This window comes from Manis javanica, chromosome X (genome assembly GCF_040802235.1).
Source record: "Manis javanica isolate MJ-LG chromosome X, MJ_LKY, whole genome shotgun sequence".
In the NCBI taxonomy this organism is placed as follows: Eukaryota; Metazoa; Chordata; class Mammalia; order Pholidota; family Manidae; genus Manis; species Manis javanica.
This window is the reverse complement of record NC_133174.1, coordinates 35502844-35527038: the sequence shown is the minus strand read 5'-3', so window position 1 is coordinate 35527038 and position 24195 is coordinate 35502844. Positions and strand designations below refer to the sequence as shown.

Below are 24195 nucleotides of genomic sequence, written 5' to 3'. Positions count from 1 at the left end.
TACCTCTTCTAGTCTGCTTTTAAATCCCTCCATTGTATGTTTCATTTCAGCTACTTTATTTTTCAAAGTTTCTATCTCTTTCTTGAAGTCCTCCCTGAGATCTTGAGCATTTTTCTGTAGCTCCATGAGCATGTTTATAATTTTTATTTTGAAATCTTTATCAGGAAGATTCATGATTTTAGTTTCACTTAGTCCTCTTTCTGGTGTTTGAGGGATTTTGGGTTGTACCAAGTTCTTTTGCTGTTTCATATTCCTAATGATTACTATGGAATAATGACTTTGTGTTGGTGGCACCTTCTAGTGCCCAGAAGCTCTACTCTCTGGAGCTGTCCAGCCTCTGGAGCAATGGCAGGAGTCACAGGTGTGTGGCACCAGTGTTTGCTGGGAGAAAAGAGCTCTTTCCTGCTTCCTGGCCACTGTGCCTGCCTCCACTATCAGGGCCAGTAAGTCAAGTGCACAGAGAGGGTCTCTATGCTCTGCCTTTGTGGGTGCCATAGGCTTATCTGCCCCCCAGCTAGCCTAGCACTATGGCAGGGGCAGCAGGTTTGCAAACTGGTGCTGGCTGGGAGAACGGAGTGGCAGGCTGCCTATCACAGTGAGGGCTTCGGCTCTGCATTGCCAGCCAGTGGGATGGAGTGACTGAAGCTTCTGAAAGTTCCCAATCTGCTGGGTTGAGTGTACTGGGATGATTTTGTCCACCTGTCCTTTCTCCTGATCAGCAATCTCTGTGTAATCCTTGCCTCTTTAGCAACTCTCTTGCTGTTGGGAAATCTTTCAAAGTGCCCACCTTTCTTTTGTCCCTATGTGGCCAGTTGTGGGTACCTGTTCTACATAAGAGACTGGAATCTGTCTCTCTGAGTATTCTACCTGTCTTTGCTTTCCAACACCTCTAATCTCCAGAGCACTATGTAATGTGGGATTGTGCTCCCAGAATAGATCTCCATGGGTTGGTATGGTATTTAGCTGTCTCGGGCTTCTACCCCCTCCCTGCTCTGTTTCTCTTCCTCCTGTGGGTGAGCTGTAGAGGGGGTGGGCTTGGGTCCCACTGGATGGTAGTTTTACTACTTTACCATTTTCCATAGGGTCTTCTCTTTTCCCCAGATGTAGGCTGTCTGTTGCAGTCTTCTTTCCAGTGGCTCATTCAGGTTTAGTTGTATTTCTTGTATTTTCATGTTATATGTGGTTTTGGGAAGAGGTTTCTGCCTCACTACCTATGCTGCCATCTTGTTTAATCCTCCCCATAACCTTGATTTTTAAACACTCAAGCAGCTCTTTGACTCCTCTTTTGTAAGGTCTTTAAACAAGTAGATAATTGGGTTTCTATGTTTGCATTTATTTTGTGTATCTTAGATCCTCACTATACATATGTAACATATCAATTGGCTAAAATTAACTTTAGTAGTCCCTGCTGTATTTAAGACACTATTGAAGCAAAAATCTTATTACTAACATCCAGTAACAATGTGAGATCTCAGGAAATTAAAGTAATGCATATTGTAAAAAGAGTAAACTGTGGCTGGACATTCTGAATTAAGGAAAAATTATATGCTGATAAATAATGTCTCTTGACAAGGAAGTATAAACATAGTCTATATCCCTTACCTCCCTGACCTTAATTTGGCCACTTGATGTGTTCACTGAATGTGGAGTTAGTATTAATAATGAGAATAATAAAACATTTATTTAGCATTCCTATGTGCCAGATAATTGGCATATATTCTCACTTAAAAAATTTTACAACTTATCTGAGTCAAATATTATTACACAAATTTTGCAAATAAGGAATTTGATGTTCAATAATTTGCCTAAGATCCTATGACTTGTAAAAGGCAAAAATAGGGCACATGTACTGTGCTCATTGGGTGAACACCTCTTAAGTATTTGACTTCTGTGGGGAAAATTGAAGTTCCCATGGCCAGGATCCTCACCTGACCCTAAAGTACTTGATTATGTAACTGACCTACTGCTAGGCTACTGCTTCCACACCCATAGGCAATAAGCTATTATTGACTGAGTCACTGCATAAAGAGCTCTGTCCAGTGCTCTGGGTGGAGGCAGAGATGAAGGAGGATTTCAGACCTGCAGACTGTTGGATACAGATGTAATTCTAGTGCTTGACCTATTCCCTGGGAGAACAAGGCCAGGTAATAACCCATTTTACCCCAAGAACATTCCATTATCATTCCTCAGTCTCAGTGAATCCATAGTGAACTTGCCCAGGGCTGAAACCCACTGGCAAGACAATTTCCTTAGTTGTGAGCACACCTCCTACCCCATTACTTGCCCCAAATTTTGAGATCATTCCTAATGAATGGGTTCAGAACAAGTCTCCTCCAAATTTGCCACTTTGGAAGGTGGACTATTTTGAGGTGAAGGTAAATAAGACCCTGTGAGCTTTCGAGAAGATTTCCCCTCCCTTAACTACATAGAAGGACCCAAATCGGAGGTCTTTCTCAGAATAAGGGTTATTAGCAAAGACAAATTTTGCCTGAGCAATCCATGTGTACAGCAAGGCATACATGTAATTACCAAACCTCTGCTGTTCATTGCCCTTTGCCTCTCTGGTGCCCCACTCCCCTCTCCCATCCCTTAGCTTGAAGGCATATATACCTCATTTTAACTTTCTGTCTTTGAACTTCTCCTGTATGTGGGGTTCCCATACATATGAAACCAAATTTGATTTTCTCCTGTTAATCTGTCTCACATCAACTTAATGCTTAGACTGGCCAGATGAACCTGTGAAGGAGAGGGAAAAATTTTTCCTCCCCAACACTGGCATACTTCCAGAAAGAAATTGTGTATCTGGATGCATCCTTGATAGTAAATACTTAAGCAGAAATTAATAGTTACTATAATTAATATCACAAAATTAATATAATTTATTAATATAACCTTTAATATAATTAATAGTTAATATTCAGCACTTAATTAATATCAAATATTTAAAATGTACCAATTCATTTAATACTGACCACAGTCCTATAAATTATAAATTAGGGCCTAGTATTACCACCCTTTTATAGATAAAGAAACTAAGGCTTGAAGTGATAGTGGAACTTGCAAATAGTTCCATGGCCAGTAGTGGCGATTCAAATCCAGGAAGGCAATCCAATGTCACAGCCCATGATCTCAGCTACTTCAGTATACTGCCTTGCACTTGCGAGGTGGCTTTGAGATCCTGAGGATATATCATCAAGGATTTCCACTCCTGCTCTGCCTCTCTTTATCCTTTTCTCTTTCTGCAAACCAGCTCCTTCATTGCCACAATCCTCAAGGAGAAATGTGGCCAGTTTTGGGGAAGAAAAGTTCTCCTCCACCCTTCAAGGTTTGAGCTAGTCTAAGAATCAAACTGACACGAGACAGATGAACAGGAAAAAAACAGTTTTGTTTTGTGCACACAGAGGCCCAATAATGAAACTGAGACCCAAAGAAATGACCAAGATGAGCAGTTTTTACACATTTTAAACAAAAAGATAATACATTTGTGAGGAATTTGCAGGATAAAGAAAACTTATGTTTTGGAACTTCAATTAGTAGAAGTTCTAAGGAACACTTAGGCTGGGGTAGTAAATTAGTAAAAAATGTAACAAGATTTGTTTATGCAGTCTTCTGGGATCTAAATTCCCTGTCTTTGGTCTCTGGTGATAAGGATGCCTCTTTACCTCCTGGTGCAGGGAGGGTAGCTTTCACATGGGAAATTTATTTCCCGGTTTCCTAGAAGTTGGGGTGGGTGAGGAGTGAGGGGAATTCAGGATGGACAGAGGAGGGTCCTCTTACACCAACTATTTCTTCAATTGCTTTAATTCAAAGTAATCAGTATACCAAAGTGGCACATTTTGTGACAGCCTGCCCCTTGCCCCTACACTAGCAACAGTCCCAACGTTGTGTTTTTAACAGATAAAGCTTCTCTCAAGCCCACGTCTGGATTGTCAGCTCGGTTCAGTTTCTCCTGCAGTCCCCTGAACTGTGGGAAGATGCAGTCACACTGTAACAACATGGTACATGACCATTTTCTTAAACTCATGGTTTAAGTGGCGGGAAATTCTCAGAAAAGGAGTTGTTGATCAGAAAACTCAAAACATGTCCACTACAGAAGGTCTCTCAGAAGTTAAATAGCACTTGGGATTATTGATTTTAAAAAACCATCTTGTTGACTTCAGTTATTTCTAGGACATTTTCATACATTTTTGAAATGATTATATTATTTAAGAAGTATGCTTACTTATATCTGAGATTCCTTCTTGCTCTTAAGTTCCCAGGAAGCTCCAAAGCCAAAATTTGTCCAACTTGGTCACCCATTACCCATCTTTCTCACATTTGAAGTCTTGTTTGTTAACTGCCCCAAATACTTTTGAGAAAAAATAGGAGATACGCAAATTTCAAGAAATTGAAAGCATTGTAGTTTAATTTCATTGTAAGATAAGGAAATTTATATATGTCCTGGTTTTTACACTAGTAAATATATGTGCATTATAGAAAAATATGAAATATAGACCAGCAAAAAAATGAAAATCTTTAAGATCTCACAGTTCAGGAGTAAGCATTAATATTTTACTGAATGTTCTTTCAGACATTTTACTGTAACTTGCTCTTTCTTTTTATTTGTGATTTCAAAGTTTTATTAATTTTTTTGTAATTATGTGCACATTAAAGATGATTTTTCTTTGAAATGACTAAAAAAATAATGGGTTCGTTTTTTTTCATTTAAATAGAGAATGAAGTAATACTACTACATTTTATTTTCATCCCTTTCTGCTTTCTTCATTGTTTTGCTTGGAATAATATGGAATATTAGAACTAGATTAATGTACTTTACAATTATGTATCTAGTCTGTCAAAGATAGTTTCATGTTTATTACATTTCAGCAGTAACCAAAGTTGCTTTTAAATCATATTTTCATATGATTTTCATCATATTGAAATGTAGTGTGATTCATTTTTTGGTTTACTGGTATTTATCCTTTTCCTGTAAACATTACTCAAACTATTTTGGATGGTATGCTTTCTCAGTTTTTCCATGGCTGTAAATGACTTTCTGTTCCATGAATAGTAGCTTAGATAGGCTCTTAAAATTTTGTTGAATGCATCACTGTCTTAGGATAATTAGCATTACAGAGGAAAAAGCTGATACCAGCCTGACCTTTTAAAATTATGTTATCATAGGTAACTTATTTCCCCCCTGCCTGAATAATTTTCTCATCTTTGCTCTATCCTAGAGATTTTTTTTTCATACCAGAGCAAAAAACTTTTTCATTATCTTCTCCAACTAGATGGGCCACTCTGATCTAAAGCCTCAAGTTTTCCTTCAGTCCTAGCTGTTGTGACTATTTTTTAAATCAGTGCTTCTCAGTCAGGATTCTAGTAGCATAAAAATGACAGAATTCCCAAATAAGGTCATTATGTAGAGTTTAATAATTGCAAAGGTATAAGAAAGGGTTAAAGGAAACTAAAGGGATGGTGAAGAACCTAGAAGAAAATAGTTGGGGATCCATTACAACCCCTGGGCCTGAAAAATATTCAGTGCCACAGTGCCAAGGGAAGGAGTGGTTCCAGGGCTCAGAAAGAGCTGAGGCAGCAGCTGGGTCAGGATCAGTGTACCTAGGAAAGGGCTTTGTGTAGGAGCTGTGACCTTCTGCCAAGGAACATGGTCACTCTTAACCTCTGGCCGGCTGAAGGAGTAGACATCTCACCTTGCTCTCCCCTCACATACCCATGTCCTGCCTGTGCTTCTCATACACAGAACTTAGTGAGACGTTCCTGCAGCCATCTATACAGGTTAGCCTCATAGAACGCAGAGGAGGGTGGAGAAAGTGGCCAGTGGATCTGGCGGAGCAGACAGAATATTTGTCTGAAGTTCCTATTACATTTAATTTGTATCATCTGATTTTGTGGAAAATACAAGAGAAAAACATACTCATCTTTTTATTCATTTTATTTATGTTTTATGTATTCATTCCTTCATCTCCTCATCCTTTTCCTAATTGTTCTGAGAACTGTTTATTCTTTTTTGCACTTTTTAATCAGCTCTTTACTGCCTCCATTGCATGTTTAAATTTAATAATCCTAGTTTTTATCTGAATATTATATTCTTTCAATGAGTACAGAACTTGAACACATCTTATTGAAGATGCAAATCAGTCTTTTTTTTTAAACTTGGCTTTTTCTTGAATTCCTCATTTGGCATGTAATATAACATATTACAGATTCTGGGGACTAAAATGTGGACATATTTAGGGGTGCATTTTTCTGCCAAATACGGGTACATTAATGATAGAATCACAAAGTGGACAATTGATACAATTGACCTGGCATATATTTGTGGTCCAACCTGACCAGAAACAAGAGAAAGAATTCTGGGAAAGGTAGTTAACTTAGCTTAATTGAACACATTTCAGGACTACCACAGCCCTACCACAGCCCATTCTTGTTGACTTTGAACTCAAGTACTTAGTCTCATTGAATTAATCTTCAAGTAAAGATTATCCTACATAAAGCTGAAAACATGTTACTCTTTTTCCCAGAAGAGGAGATCAATTTCCTTTTGTGGTTTTGGCTGATGTTCATTCTTCTCTTTATTGATTCACACTCCCTGTTTTATGCTGTGTAACTTAAATGTGGTACAAAATTAATGATTATTAACAGGTCTTGAGTTAGATAACAGAGATGACAAAATACAAGAAATTAAAATATTAAATTACATGTAAAAATTAAAATTTTAAATTAAAATATTAATATAGGGAAAAATACTCATAACTATTAAAGTCCTCATTTCTGCAGTGATCGTATGGGTATAGCAGGTATTTATAACTATTCTTTTTATCCTCACAAGCTCCTCTTTTCTTCTGGTTTTTTACCTAATGGAGTGACCTACAACTTCATTCCTGAACGGTCTGGGCTATTAGGGACCTTGCCTGAAATAAGTTGTAGTTTTCCACTAACTTTAATTGTAGAATGTGGGAGTATCCTTGGAGGATCTCCCATATGCCAGGAATTCTTGTCCTTGCCCTTATTATATGGTAGTAGCAACCCAGTTTCCCTTTGGTGATCAGGATTAATCACCCTAGGCAGAGTAACCCATTTCTCTGCCTGTTTACTTAGTGGCATGAGGTTCCCAGAGTGGTCGGGCAGCAGTCTCAATCTCCAGTACTGAGGAATCATTGTTGAATCCCCTGAGAGAAGTATTCCCCTCTTTGGAACTAAGGCCTCTAGAACTTCTAGCAAAGCCTGAAGTCACAGAAGTGGAAAGTAAATTTTGCTACTACGTCACTAGGGATAATAGTGAGGTGAGGCCACTCCCATTTCCCCACCCCCCCTTTGATTCCTGGGTTTATAAATATTGGCTAAAGGAGAATTAGCACCATACACTGGATGCTGATTTAGAACATATACACCCTCCTGGAGATTTTGCTCAGCCTCTCAAGGTGTTGCCACTTAGCTGGTGCTGTAACTGAGCCTTTGAAAGGCCATTTCTCCCTTCTATTAAGCAAGCAGCTTCAGGATGGTGAAGAACATGGTCAGACCAGGGAATTCCATGGGAATGGGCCATTGCCACACCTCATTTGTTATTAAGGGAGTTCCTTGATCAGAAGCAAGGCTGTGTGCAAAACCACAATGGTGGATAAGGCATCCTTTAAGTCCACAGATGGTAGTTTTTCTATAAGCATTTTGTACAGAGAAGGAAAATCCATATCCATATTCCAGTAAGAATAAAACACTTACCCTTTCATAATGGAAGCAATCCAGTGTAATCAACCTGCCGCCAGATAGCTGGCTGATGACCCTGGGGAATGGGGAAGGGTGCCAAATTAGAGACTCAGTGGTGTCTGCTACTTGCAGATTGTACACTCAGCAGTGGCTATAGCCAGATCAGCCTTGGTGAGTGGAAGTCTGTTATACCAGGCCCATGTATGACCTCATCCCTGCCACCATGGCTACTTTGTTCATGAACTCACTGGGCAATGGCAGGAGTGGCTGGGGAAGAAAGCTAAAAATAGATATTTCAGTTAGTTTATTATGGTTTGCCAAAATATTCTGGGCTTCCAAGGACAGGTCAGTATACTGTAAATCATCATTATCATTTAGGCATTTCATGTGGCCCATCATAACAGCGACTTTCAATTATAGTAACTTATAAAAACTCCATGTTTATCTTTCTTTTTCATAAAAGAAGTCTAAAAATATTCAGTGCCACAGGGATATAGTGTCCCCCTTTCTTTTGCTATGATGTCCTTAGCAAATGGCTTCTATCCTCAAGATTGCTTCCTGATCAAAGACAGTTGCTAGAACTCTAGTAATTTCATCCAATTCAAGGTTAAAAACCAAGAAATGGGAAATGCAGAGGGAGTATTCACCAGCTATTTTCCTTTGCAGGAGCTTTTCCAAAATTCCCTTCCAACAATTCTACCTATATCTCCTTGGGCAGGTCTTAGTCACCTGGCCAAACTTAGCAGCACCATAGGCTGGGAAATACAATTTTTTGGCTATGTCTATAATCTCCCCAAATTAGATGGGGACCTTTTAACTAAGGGAGAAAAATGGAGTGGATATTATATCAGTAGCCAGCAGTCTGACTCAGCACAGCCAGCTTATTTTCCCTACACCACCCTCCATTTGAGATAACGTGTGGTTCTAAGAATATATGCCTTTAGTTCTATGACAAAACTGAAGTGAATAAAACTGCCTCAAATGCCTCTATGTCCAGTTACTCAGTGGATACCTGAGTCCAGTTACAAAACCTCTGAGATTTTATTTGTTCATATTTTCCCAAATGAACAGAGAGAGCAAGTAATGAGATTTTTTTAGTTTTTAGTTTTTAGTTTTATTATGATTTTTCTGCCTTAAATAACTACATATATAACTAAGCCAGATTTGACACGAAAATGAGCAGATTCTCACCCATCCTGTCCCCATCATGAAACTAACTCTGCATAAAGAGAACAATGGAAACTAAATGTCAGCCGTATCAATGCGTAACTCAAGGTGATAAAATGAAGGAAAACCCCACTATCACTCTGACTCAGATCATACATCAGGTTAAGTGTGGAATCTTTCCCTGGGCAGCTATACTAAGACAGGCTGCTGAGGGCACTTCAAAATTGCCAGCTTCATAAAGAGACGAGCACCTGCATTTCTATGGGCTTTGTTCGCATTTGTCACCTCTTTTCTTAATTTATTAATAATGACTAGCATGCTGTGATGGACTCGCTCCCTAAAGATAATGATTCATTCCTTAGAGCTTCTTTTTTCATAAGGCTTGCGCCCTCAGCCAAGTCAGTGTAAGACCTGCATGGGTGGGGGGCAGTTGTCAACGAAGTATAATTCACAGGGTGATTGTAGAGCCCACCACTACTTCAGAAAACTCACCACAAGACAAGGACTCATCTGTGATTCCAGAGCTCTTTAAAATAACCTCCCTGAGAAGAAGAAAGTGATTTTAATTTAGGCTATTAGTCGCTTCTACCTGAATATGAGTTAATTACATCAGGTACTTTCTGCTTAATAACTAACAAAAAGTTAGTCTCAGGGCATAGAGGTTTTGAATGGGATGGTGGGGTGAGCATTGAGTAAAGAACAGACAAGGGGCAGAGGGCAGAGGGGTTTTGTAGGAAAAAAGGTGGAGTAAAAAATGGTAGTTGGAGTGCAGGCTGCAGTTACAGGGCTATGGAACATGGTAAGGACTTAGGCAGCTAAAAGCAAATGTTAGGGTAATATTTGGAAGGAGAGAAAAGATGACTGTTGAAGAAAATGACGAGAGAAACAAATTTAACACTGAAATCTGTCATTAATAATTGCCTTGACTTGATTTCCTTCTCTCTCTCTCTTACCCCAGAGAGCATGTATCAGCAAATCCCATAATTGTGATTTTTAAATGTACCCAGAATCTGACCACTTCTCCTTATTTCTACCACTACCATTCTTTCCTCCTGGTTTATTGTAATAGTCTCCTTATCGATCTCCTTGTTTCCACCACTGTTCCCCACAGAGCAAACAGAAAAGTCCTTTTAAAACAAAACTCAGATCATGCCACTCTGCTTAAAATTCTCCAGGGACTTCTTTTGTCTCTCAGAAGAAAATCCTATCCATGATCTCTGAGACTGGTGCCTGGATCTCTCTTGACTTCTCCCATCTCTTTTTCCCTGGGTCATTCTACTCCAGACATTCTTTCCTCTTTGCTGGACCTCTAATACGCCAACAGCTTGACTCTTCTGGGCCTTTGCATTTATAATTCTGTCTCCATTAGAATGCTCCTCCTCCAGAAATCTTCATTCTCTCACTTCCTCACTTGATTCGGATCTGCTTATAGGTTACCTTTTTAGTGGACCTTCCTTGAATACCTGATCTAAAAAGGTACTTGCCCCCCCCCACCACCTTTTAACACTCCATCTTTGTACCCTGCCATATTTTTCCTCATAACACTTACCTTAGCTAGATGTATGTATTTATTTATTGATTCATTGTCTACACGCTCTCACTGGAAGCTTGTTGCTTGACAAAGGGCTCTTTATCTCTTTTATCCTCAACTATATAAAGAACACCTAGGAGAGTGCCTGGCACAAAGCAGCAGCTTAGTAAATGTTTATTGAATAACTCTGTGAATTGCATCAAGCCTCAGGAAAGTTCTGGGAAATCTTAGAAAAAAATGGAGATAATTCTTGCTACATGTGGAGTAAAATGCTCAGCATCTTCTCTAATCAGATGCTGAACACTTTTGTTCTGTTGTTGATGTGGCTTTGCTGAATCTCTGAGATAAGTGTCTCTGTGGCACATTTAAAATGCTATCATTGATTACTTGAAAAATACTTCCATCCAATTATCTATCTGTCCTTGGACAATTATCAAATGTGCTTGTTAACATTAAATTTATCTTCCTGTTAAACATTTTACTTTGGCTGTGATCATTTTGAATATACAAGGGGTCATAAGTTTGTGGCAGACAAATCCCTTTTCAACCTCCTTAATAAAGAAAAACAATATGGGTTCATATATGATACTTTTAATTGTAGAATTCTGAAGTTTCCTAGATATTAAATATTATTTTGATCCATTTAAGCTTATAATTTCTCTTTTAGTTAGTCTTTGTAACTACTAATTCTCTCAGCTTGGTTATTTTCATTTGTGTGGGGGCTTAATTTGAATCCTACTTTAAACAAACTATCTTGTGGAGGCTTTATAATGTGTCATTTTGGCTAATCTGAACTACATTTCCCAGAATTCATTCTTTTGTTTGTTTTCAGTTAAGGTCTGCTGCAAGGGACATTCTTAGGAGATTTGGAAGCTGGAAGGGAAACAGTGGCCATTTTGTAACTTACACATGTAGCTGATCTGCTGACTTATCTCACTGGTTAGAAGCAGCAACTGGGCCTGCACGTGCTCTACCTTCCCCTGATTCTCCTTCAGCTTCTTCAATTCCTAGGCTAGGTGCATCTGTTTAACTCTGTGACAAAGATGCTGCCTTCTACTGGATACCCTCATCACCAAGGTCAGAGGAACAAGAACTGACACAGGTTTTAGCCCTTCCCGTGGTGTTTCAGCCCTAATTGGTAGGTTCCAGTCATCTTGTGACCTTCCCTTCCTGACTGCCTTCCCTATGGACTTGAAGTACCCTAGCATCATATGTGGAGAAAACAACCTTACAGGGATGGTTCAATCAGCAACCACAATCACAAAAGGCCAATTCCATGTTACAAATATCTGAGATAAATGGATAAATAGATATTGATAGAAATACCAGTGGTTCTCCCCAAGAATGGACTAACAGTTACCAAAGGGAAGGGGACTGGGGAGGGTGGGTGGGAGGGATAAGGGGATTATGGGGCATTATGATTAGCACACATAATGTAGAGGGGGCATGGGGAAGGAAGTATAGCACAGAGAAGACAAGTAGTGACTCTATAGCATCTTACTATGCTGTTAGACAGTAATTGTAATGGGGCATGGGGGGGGATTTGATAATAGGAGGAATCTAGTAACCACAATGTTGCTCATGTGATTGTATATTAATGATACCATAATAAAAATTTAAAAAAAAATAAGTAACAGTGGTTCTCAACTTGGGGCAATTTTGCCCCTCAGGGAACATTTGGCAATGTCTGGAGACATTTTTGGTTGTTACAAGTCAGTGGGGGTCAGAGAAGTGTGCCAGGGATGCTGCTAAACAAACTGCAACATACAGGACAAGCTCCCACTTCCCCACAACAGAGAATTGTCCAGCCCAAAATATCAATTGTGTAACTATTGAGAAAATGGTAAAAACTATACATAGATCCTAGTGCTTCTGCTCCTCTGATTAAACTCTTTTTACCAAGATTTTGTTACCAAGAGTGATGCCAGAAGAATAGATTCCTAAGATTAGTTCTCTGAATTAGCTTTGAGTCTTCTGAATTGGTTCTCTAATTTGATTACATTTAAAGGCACTAATGAGCCTATTTGGACACTAGTAATCAATGGCATAATGTGGCAATAGAAATACATAAAATATCACCATTGGATACTCCTAATCAAATACTTACAGAAGTGAAGATTCTAGACGATCATATATTTGGTGCCTTAGAACATTTTAGGCAAACTAAGCAGTGTAATGGAACTGGCTGGTTGCTCCTAATTGTGCTGCAGAAAAATAGGGAAAGGATGAGTTCAGGGATTTGAATTCCCAACTCAATGTCCAATAAGGACCTGAAAGCATCTATTCTGGCCTAAAAGAAATTCTTATCTTCTGTAGCCACAGTACAGGAGATTTCGGAAAACTAAACTCAGAGTCTCTTCTTGCTGGTGGCTGAATTATGCAATTCCTAACCTTGAGGCATCTCTATTAATAAAGTTAGATCATTGACTGGGAAAGAATGAGATCCTGAAAAAAGTGGAATGGGGACCTATGTGCAGCTCCTGATAAAGCTGGGGACCTTCTGCTGAGCCTTCTTTGCCAGTAGAAGCAGCCCTTCCACCCCTGCCTGTGACAGTTGACTCTCCTTTCCCTGAACTTGTAATGGACTCCTTTGAGGTAGTAGCTTTATAAGGCACTGTTGATTCTCCTCAGGCCCTACTTCCACCACTCCTCTTTGCTTCTAGACCTATAACTAGACTTAAGTACTAGCAGGACCTGTAGGGTAAAGTACAAAGTGTGACCTGTGTATGTTAACCTTAAAAATACAACAGTCAATTATTTTACCAGCAAAAATTGATTTATTTGAGAATAGCAGAGAATTGCAATCCAGGACATGCAAACTACAGGAAATCCATAAGCATGTCTGGAGACAAAAGAGAGGAACACTCTTATAGAGGAAGGGGCCCAATTGGGAAGGCTCTTCTAAGCAAGAAGTCCATTGGAAGAAACTGGAAGTCCCACATGTCATGACTTCTTATTGGCTGAATTGTTACAGTCTCTTATTGTCTGGGCCATTGTGGGGAGGCAGAAAGCAGAAGGCTTCCTTCCTCCTGATGGATAGTAAAATAGCTAAAATAGTATGGTGTCTGTCTCTTGTGGGATCTGAGATTTACAAGGAGTGGTGGGTGTGAGAACCTCTTCTGCAGGCTTTTTTAGACCATGTCAGTGAAATTTCCTTTAATTCCCACACCTGAGAGGACCTGCTTTGCACATTAAAAGAATTGCATGATTTTGTCAGGTTGTTTAGTCAGAAACCTGGGAAATATGTATGTGACTCATGTAAGATAAATTCCGACCGAAGTAAGCAGGCGAAGAGAGGCCACAAAGGGCCAGGCAGTTTATTTGAACGCAATCCCCGGATGATATTCTGCCAGTCTGGGTATTACAGGTCAGGGAAGTCACACCCAGCAGGGCAGGCAGCAAGTTTTTAAAGAAGGCAGGGGGAGGGAGAGCAAAGGTGTACATTGGTGCAAGGATTAACTCGTCTAGGGTACGTGGGGGTCTCTCATTGGCCTTTAGCCAGGGACTGGAAAGTTACCACTAATCCTTTAGCTTGGGGGAAGGGCTCTAGTTGGGAGGGTTATCCGATCAGGCTCTGGAATGTTGGCAGACCGGAACCTCTTGGTCTCTTCGCCTCGTTTGGGGAGGCCTGAGCTTGTCCAGCAGGCTCACCCCTTCCCCTGATGCCTTCCACCTAACAACTCAATCCTGAAGATATGGGTCAAGGTGAAAAGAATATAAAGTTGGATCAAGCTGAATGTATTGATATGAGTCTGTATTAGTCAGTTTGGGCTGCCATAACAAAATTCTACAGACTGCGTAGCTTAAACAACAGAAGTTAATTTTTTCACAGTTTTGAAGGGTTAAAGTCCAAGATAAAGGTGTCAGCAGGTTTGATTTCTGATGAGACATCTCTTTTGGTTTGCAGATGACCACTTTCTTGCTGTAGCTTCATATGACCTTTTCTCTACACATATGTGAAGAGAAACGGAGAACTCTCTGGTGTCCCTTTTTCTTACGAGGACACTAGTCTTATCAGATGAAGACCCCACCCATGTCATCTCATTTAATCTTAATTATCTCTTTAAATGCCCCATCACCATATACAGTCACATTGTGGGTTGTGGATTCAACATATGAATTTGTGGGGGAGAACAGTTCAGTCCATAACAAGGCCCACTAAGCAAAGATTCTGTATTCATGTTTCAGCTTGAGAGGCTTGAAATGGATCTAATAGTTTGCTTGGTTGGCTGGCTTAAACATGACCTGAAAGGTGACCTAAAGTAAATGAAATTGAAATGCCAGAATTGCCTTGGTATACTGAAGAGGAAGGTATCCAAAGACTTAGGAAGATCAGAACTTCAAAATGGTTTTATCATACAACTGCTCACTCACCCTGAGCAGGCTCTGAGAATATACCTTTTACTCTGGCTGTGAGAAATAAATCTGGTAGGGAAGCCCCAGCATTCTTGATGGACTTTGTGCTAGCTGTTCACTATAGGTCAGAAATTATAGTGGCAACTGCTACCATAGAACTGGAATCCCGAAATGCAGTGAGAATGATGGAATCCTGAGATGACAGGGTCAAGTGGCAACTTTCAATTGCTGTTGTGGATTGAAATGTGTCCCTATGCTGAAGTCTTAACCCCCAGTACCTGTGAATGTGAGTAATTAGAAATAGTGTATTTACAGATGTAATCAAGTTAAGATGAGGTCAAAATGTATTAGAATGGGTCCTAATCCATGACTGGTGTCCTCATAAGAAGAGGGAAATTAAGACACAGGAAGAATACCATGTCAGGATGAATGGCAGATGATTGGCAGTGATGCAGCTGCAACCCAGTGAATGTCAAAGATTTCTGGCAACCATCAAATGCTAGGCAAGAGGTATGGAATAGATTCTCCCTTAGAGCCCCCAGAAGGAACTAACCTTTTAACACCTTGATTTCACACTTCAAGCTCCAGACTGTGAGAAAATAAATTTCTGTTGTTTTAAGCCATCCAGGATTTAGAACTTTGTTACAGCAGCCCCAGGAAACTAATATGATTGTCAAAGTCAAGATGGGGTGGTTACTATAATAGACAGCATGGTCAAAGTGGTAATCCGAATAGTCTGACTCACAGAGATCGTTAGTGTTGACTGGTTAATCACGGTGTCCCTAGAAAAGAAATAGATGGGAGTTTACTAGATTCTTAATTGGCCTATATAACTAGAACAGATCTAGGCCTAGTGAACAGAAATCTAACTTGGATCCCAAAATACCGTACCCCTTCAAACAATATCCAGATTTGAGCCAGTTCACAAACCTAGAATCCTTTGAAAGAAGGGAAAACTAGGTCCCCTTGAGGAAATTGGTAACTGTGCTGCCAAATAAACTCTATACAGTTAATCTTCTTCCTAGTCTATCCCAAAGGAACCTGCAGCCATATACCATTTATCAGGGTGACTGTACATTTGGAAATAGGAAATAATCAGACTGGGGGAATCACTGGACACTGGTTCTGAATTCACACTAATTTCTGGAGAATTCTAACATCACTGTTGTCCACAAAGTCAGAGTAGAGACTTATAAAGGTCAAAGGTCAAGTAATCAATGGAGTTTAGGCTCAAGTCCATCTCCCAGTGGTCCTAGTGAGTACTTATAAACCCATCATGGAGTTATTTTCAATTTTCAGAATATATAATTTGAATAGACAAACCAAGCAACTTGCTGAATCACCATATTGGGTTGCTGACAGAGGACTATTATGGTAGGAAAGGCCAAGTGGAAGCCAATAGGATCGCCTTTAACTTTAAAAATAGTGAACCAACATCAGTACCACATTTCTGGAAGCACTGCAGGGAGTCATGTCACCATCAAAGTTTTGAATGTGGGTGGTACCTGTGACTTGCTCCAAGGAAACAGAATATAAAAGGAGATGGGATGTCACTCACTGGATTTGGTTATGTTATACGGCAAAGGTGATGATATCATTTCCATGATTAGGTTAATTATGTAAGACTATCTTAGCTGTTTGGAGTGAGATACTCTCGTGCTAGCCTTGAAGAAGCAACCTGACATATTGTAAACTGCCTATGGAGAGGATCACATGGCAGAAAACTGAAGGTGGCCTCTAGGACTGAGGATAACCACCAGCCAGCTAAAAAGCTGGATCTCTCAATCATATAGCTTAAAGGAAATGAATTCTGCCGGTAACCCGAATGAGCTCAGAAACAGACTCTTTCCAGTCAAGCCTCCAGGTGAGAATGTAGCTTGTACATCTTGATTGCATCCTTTTGAGACCCTGAGCAGAGAACCTGGGTAAACTGGGTCCAGACCCCCACCCACAGAAACTCTGAGATAATAAATGTGTGTTCTTTTAAGCCACTATAGCAAATTTATACATAGTTATAGGCATTTGAAAAACCCTTAACTGCCTTCTGAGAGGCTGAGAAGCTGAGGAAAATATATCGTGTCTGAAAAGAAAAGAAGGTGAGCAAGTGGTGAGAGCTGAGAAGCTGAAAAGCTGAGGAGAGCCTCTGCAATTTTCATAGGTAGAGGGAGGGGTTACGGTTCAGAGCCTATAAAGAAGGAAGGATCATGCTAAACCACAGCATTTAGATCAGCATCACCAAAGACCTCTAATTTAAGAACAATGGTGAATGGCAAATAGTGCAGACTTCAGAATGACTGAAATACAGATTTGAAACAGCTCAATACCTGACTGGCAAAGCTGATAATGCTCCTACCATAACTGCCTCACAGAAACAAAATCAAATCCTCATTGGAAGAAGAAAACATGATCCAGAGATTCAAATTTCCTCTACAGTTTTTTCATACATGGTGAACAGTATGCAATAAAAAATAGGCAGGCAATAGAGAAGGAGGAAAGTCAAACAGTAGAAATAGGCCTTCAGGAGATTCACATATTGGAATGATCAAGCACTATGAATGTTGTTAATATATTCAGATATTCAGTAGAGAACTAGAAACTATAAGTAAAAAAGAGTTAAATGGAAATTTTATAACAGAAAACATACAATACCTTAAGTTGAGAGCACAAGATACATTTAAGAGGAGACTAGATATAGCTAATGAAAAAATAAAATTGGAATACAATTTAGAATAAAATGCTCAGAAGTGAAGCATGAAGAGACACAAAGATAAGAAATACAAAAAAGAGTATAAGTTATATATGGTGCACAGTGAAACATCTAGCATATATGAAATTTGAGTTCAAGGAGAGGAGATAGAAACAAATTTAAAGAGATAACTGCTGAGCATTTTCCAAAACTCAGGAACTATACCAGTCTACAAACTTGAGAAGTACTAAAAACTACAAGCAAGGTATACATAAAGAAAGCCAAGTCTAAACACATTAGAGTAAAACTATTAAAAATCAATGACAAAGAGAAACTCTTGACACCAACCAGATGGAAAATACATTTACCTTCAAAGGAGAAATACTGTAAATTTTAAAAGACTTCTCAAATGAAATGATGGGAGCCAGACAGCAATGGAATCTTCAAAATGATGAAAGAAAATAACCACCAACCTATAATTCTGTAACCACCAAAAATATTCTATAAAAGGAAAGCAAAAAGATATTTCAGAAAGACTAAACTAAGAAAATTGATCTACATCATACACACATAAGGAAATTACTAAAGGGAGTTCTTCATGCAGAAGGAACATGATCCCAGTTAGAAACACAGAGAGGTCAGAAAGCATAAAGAGATTTAAAAAAGTGAACTTGGAAGTAATTCTAAATGAATACAGACTGCATAAAACTGTAATGATAATGCCAGGACTGTTTATATACATTTCAAATTAAAACACATTTCATGATACATAAATGAAACTAAGGGATGTTTTGGTCAGCATCCATAGGTAATGTGGCTATAACAAATAATCCCCAAAGTCTGAATGGATTAACACAACAATTTTGTTTTCATATTTTATGTTAGCTATGACAGCCTTGGACTGGCATTGGTTCCTCCCCATATATTGTCTTCATTTCAATATCCATCCAGTAAAAGTAATGAGTAATGACTATTTGGGACATACATTCTCATGGAAGAATTGCCCAATGGCTATAAAGTTTCTGCTTGGATATTATATACAGTAACTTCTACTACATTCCTTTAGCCAATGTACGTCATATAGCCAAAAACTTGTGTCAGGGGGTCAAGAAAATTTACTACAGGGTGGCACTTCAAGTCATGTGATATTGGGCAGGATTATATGATCTTTTACAGATATCAAAACATATTTCTGAATCTGAAAAAAAATACAATATACCACAAAATATAAAAGAAATTAATGTGTTCCAAGATCCTTATATTTTCTGGGATATGGGAAAACATCTAATTTATATTAGAACCTAATGAATAAAGGATTCATGTTTTAATCTCACAAGTAATATTGAAAGGTAGAGAAAAAGAATGTATAAATAATAAGCCAATAGAAGAGAAATTGAATCAAAAAGAGTATCAGTGCAAGGAAAGCAAAAACGGAGAGAGAAAAAAACATAAAATATATGGAATATGTAAGAAAACAAATATGATAGTAGATTTAAATACAAGCATATCAGGAATTACATTAAATGTAAATTATGCAATTATTCCAGAGATTACCAGACTGGATAAGAAACAAAGCCCAACTATATTCTAGTTATAAGATACATACCTTATATACAAGAATATAAGAATTTTGAAAGTAATGGTTAGAAAAATATACAACAACTTGCCGCAAGAAATCTGGTGTACCTGAACTAATATCAGGTAAAGTGAATTTTTAAGCAAGAAGCATTCCTAACAAGAGAGATATTTTATTATGATGTAAGGCTTAATACACCAGAAAGATATATCAATTCTAAATTTGTATGTGTCTAATAACATACTCCCCAAATATTCAAGGCAAAAGGGGACAGGAAAAAATGGAACCAGAGCCAAATTCAAAAGTATTGTAGTAAATTTTAATTTGCTTTTCTCAGTTACTGAAAAGCCAAGTTTGTAAATCATATTACTCAAGTCTTCTATAGACTTTGTGGCATATTTTTCTACTTTTCCTATCAGTTAATTTGAGCTCAACATATTGAAGTATGGCACTTTTTTCCTTCTGTATCTTTTATGATTTTTGTATAGTTGATCTATTTAGTTGATCTATAGTTGACTGACTTACTGGGAAAAGTAAATCAAAGCCTACTAAAACTAATGTAACTGTCTCTATTTTTTCTTACATTTCTTGTAGTTTCTGTTTTATAAATAATAACAAAATGATATCTGGTATATAAATATTCATAGATGTAACATCTCCATTATAAATTGAGCATGTATTAATTAGGAATTATGTTTGATGATGAGCAACAGAGACAATCTTCCAAATAGTAGTTTAATACTGATGAATTTTATTCTCTCACATAAAAACATCTAGGGGTAGGGAGGCCAAGACTATTAAGGGTCATTAAAAGCTGGTCCAATTAAAAGAAAATTTACTTGACCTACGACTAGAAATCACAAACCAAAGGCAGGAAAAACCTAATCAAAATGCAAATTAATTACATGTATTACAACAAGTGTGACGTAAAGGCGAAGAGTTAAAAAATAAATTTATAATTTCAAAAAATGTACAGGCAACATAATCTGATTTAAAAAAGACTTAAAGCAGGAAAGGGAAAAATAAGCTGTCAATGAAAAGAAATACGAGAAATACAAGTAAACATTAGAAGTAAATGAGAATGTTTACAGAGGTAAATATGAAATTGGATGTCACCATAAGTAGAGTAAACCAATATTTGAACCACAATCAGGGACATGGAAGTCAAGCCTCAAAAAAAAAATCACACAAATTTACAAAGGAATAAGATATAAAATTATTTAAAAAGATGATAGGTACAGACTAGAAATGAAAGAAAAGGGGAACAGATTAAGATAAAAAAGGGTATTCAAAGATTTAATAGAAGTGTTTATGAAATAAAAGTCTTTACTCTGATGATCAAATTAGGTTGACTTTCTTAAGAAAAGGAATACCAGTGAAGTTACTGATATTCAAAGATTAAGAAAAAAAGTATCCTACAGGAATCTTGGGAAAAAACAATTAACATATAAAAGAGAATAATTATGCTATTGTGAGATTTCTCTTTACGATACTACTTACCAAGATAATTGGAGGAATTCAATGAAATAATGTAATTACACGAGTCCTTGGCTTGGCATCAGGACATCCAAAAGCTTAGTGATACTATATTCAAAATATTGTTTGTGCATACATGTGTAAGTTGCTCTAGGATGAGGACAAATGGCTTTTTACCTGTAACAAAGAGATGATAAATAAATTAAAAATCACAGCCATACTGACTGTCTCTCATTAGAGGACTTCATCTTTCTAGTAGTCCATGGAAAGAGTAATTTGTGTCCAGGAGTTTATCAGAAGATTTGTTTTAATGTGTCAGTTTCCATTCAAATGATATCTGAAATTAATAAGAATAGCATGTTCTATATAATGTGGTTGATTACCTTATAATTGAACATTATTTCAATGCACATGTTTGCACTTGTTTTTAGGTGACCACTTTGCACAAAGGATCATGAAATGACTTAAATTCTAGTATGCTGGTAAGCACATTCTTTGTTCTTGTTCACTTTCCATAATGCCACAAATGAAAATTTTCTAACATGTACCATTGTGCAAATACTGATTTCCTTAAACAATTATGGGGAGCAGGGAGGGACTAGACTCTTGCTTTAAAAAAGCATACGTTTATGAAAGTATTCAGTTTTGATTTAAACTCCTTATTTACGTCGTAAGAGTCCAATGTGACATCCTGAAAGCTACTGTGTGCTTTGGAGTAACATTTTACTTTAATTGTTTTAGGCTCATGGAAAAAGATAGTGGCAGAATTAATATGTGGATGGCCCATCACATTATGAAAGAACTAAATGATTCTGTAAGAAAATGTGATACAAAAGGCCTCAAAATTGTTTAAACAAAGAAAACAGGAGAATCGAGCCATCATACAGCAACAGTAGATTTGATTATGTAGTATCAATGTGAGCACTAGTTTGGCTGCAACAGAAAATTTTCTGCTGTATAAAACTAGTGTTGTTTATTTAAATTTTACTGGTTGTGTGATGTGACAAATTCAACTTTTGATTTTCTAATTTTGTAAGGGATAACAGCATAAGGAGTTCATTCTTAGGTTTACATCTATACATTAGTTATAGGCCATTATAATACAATAAAAAAGAGTTTCTGTCATCACTGTGAATCAGCAAAAAAATTTATTTTTTCCTTATAAGTAAAAAACACACATGGGAGATTGAGAGTCACGCCTCAGCAAAATAAGCTACAACATGACCCAGCCAATCAGGGTCATTCCCACAGAGCACCGTTATTCATTTGTTGGTCATGACTCAAAACAAACAAATCTCCAAATTCCATATATACTTACTAGAAATTAACAAATGCATGCAAAGTTATAGTCTTCCCTGTTTTGTTTTACCCTGAGTTTTCTAAAAAAAAAAAAAAAAAACAGCACGAGGGCATGGCACACAGTTTACATGCTTGCTTTTGGGGTAAGATGCAATCTTAGTGAACCAGGAATGAGGGAAGAGGGAATTTCGGTCAAGGAAGAAGCAAAAGCTAATACAAGGTAATGTGTTGCCAAGATGTTCACAGCTGCACAGGAAAACTGGCTGATTGATTGGTCATGTAGGATATCTTTAGAAAGGATGTGTGGATTCACTGCTTTCCTGAACCATCTGGTTTTGTTAGGAAGAGAGGAAGGCAAGCAATTTATCTGCCAGTTCCTTTCTGTCTCCTGTCTCACTGGTCAAAGTTCACCCCATGGGGCATTAACAGCCTGAGAGAGTCATTGGAGAAGGCAGGGCCTCTGTAGGTCCTGGTGATCAGACCTGTGTCTTGATCCATTTCGAACTATTATAGCTCCTTCTGGGGTAAACATGATGGCAGCCACCCTAAACCCTAGTCCTTGCCCCAGTGGAAGGGAAGATGATTTATGTGTCAAGACACAACTGTGTCAAGGAGCCTATGCTGCCATAGGACTCTGCTTCTAATATCTGGGTACCATAGAATTCAGGGTTCAGAAGGAGAAAGAAGCTACTTTATTTTATTTTTTATATACCTTTTATTGAAGTATAGTTGATATACAATATTACATTGGTTTCAAGTATACAACATAGTGACTGGACAGTTAAGTGCTTATTAAATGCTCACCGCAACTGGTGTAGTTACTATCTGTCAACATAGAAAAATGTTACAGAATTATTGACCATATTCTCTATGCTGTACTTTAATCTCCGTGACTAATTTATATTAAGATTGAGATTTTGTGCCTCTTTATCCCCTTTACCTGTTTTAGCCACCCATCCCAACTCCTCCCCCATGGGAAATACCAGTCACTTCTCAGTGTCTATGAGTCTCCTGCTGTTTTGTTCATTGTGTTTTGTTTTGTTTTTAGAGTCTACATGTAAGTGAAATCATATGGTATTTGTCTTTCTCCACCTGGCTTATTTCACTTAGTATAATACTCCCTAGGTCCATCCATGTTATTGTAAAAGGCAGGATTTCTTTCTTTTTTTGTGAATGAATAATATTCCATGGTATATACAAACCACTTCCTCTTTATCCATTCATCTATTGATGGATGCTTAGGTTGAAGAAGTTGCTTTTATAATGGGAGGGAAAGAAGGAAAAAAGATGGGGAAGGAAGAGCTAAGTGGAGCTGAGTGCCAATTTATCCATTTGTAGTAAGAAATTTAAATGACACTTGAGGACATTGATCAGGAAATTTTCAGCATCCCACATGAAAAAACAAATTAAAACAGAAAGTTGCATTTTGAGCGTGAGATGACAGCAGGAAGATCTGTTTGTACGTGTTTAAGCCTGAAGGACGTCAGGCTCTGACTTCCATAATTAAACCTATTCTTGGGTCAGGATATCTCTATCAGTGGAATCATCCACTTTAGCATCTCTGACTCTTTTCTCTGAAGTACCAGCCCCTATCCCTTAGTTTTGTGATTATCTTAGGCCAGTAGGATGTAGTTGAAATGATGTTATGTGAATTATGCAGCTAGATCTCAAGAGGACTTGTGTGCTTGAACCTGACCTCTTGGAATATTGCCCAGAAGCTTGCTGATATATGAGACCATGTGGAGGAGAGATGAACAGTCCAATACGAGGTCACCTGAGAAAAGCCAGCCCATATCCAACACAGCAGCTGACCAAAAATGCAAGAATGACCCCAACAGACACAGAAGAATAACTCAGATGGATATAACCTAAACTGTTAATCCCCAGAATTATTTTATTTGTTCAGTAAATGGTTGCTGTTTTAAATCACCAAGCTTTGAGATGGTTTGTTACACAGCAAGAATTAACTGGTATGTTTGCTATCTAAAATATAGATGATTTTCCCCTTTTTCAATTGATAATCACCTTTCAGATTTATGATGTTAATTTAGATGTTGGTTTCCCCTCAAAATACAAAAAAGTAAGTTGAAGTATTTTTGAAGGGAAGCCAGCTACAAGGAATTTCAACTGTCATTTTAATATGTTCCATGACTGAAGATAAAAATTTTTCTTCTCCCCACAAATTATCCTTTTACGTTAGAGCAGAGTTATTTAGTACATAGAAAAATATTTATGATTTCTGAGAATACCAAAGGATTATATTTTCTGCAAAACATGCGATCCCTCTCTCCTCCTTCAATACCTACATGAGTGTTTTGGAGGGATACAACCAAGAATTATTGGTATATTTCATGAATCAAATGGCAAACATTAACTCTAATATTCTGTCCATACACAGAG

The 24195-nt window shown here is 37.9% G+C and overlaps 1 long non-coding RNA gene across 1 annotated transcript in view; it reads left to right on the top strand.

Moving 5' to 3' along the window:
• LOC140847522 (uncharacterized) overlaps positions 1–23680 on the top strand; it is a 57782-nt gene extending 34102 nt beyond the window's left edge. The window contains exons 3-4 of the long non-coding RNA XR_012127569.1: positions 20928–20978; positions 23514–23680. This is a non-coding gene — a long non-coding RNA (uncharacterized lncRNA). The remainder of the gene's footprint in view (positions 1–20927; positions 20979–23513) is intronic.
• Positions 23681–24195: the final 515 nt, after the last annotated feature.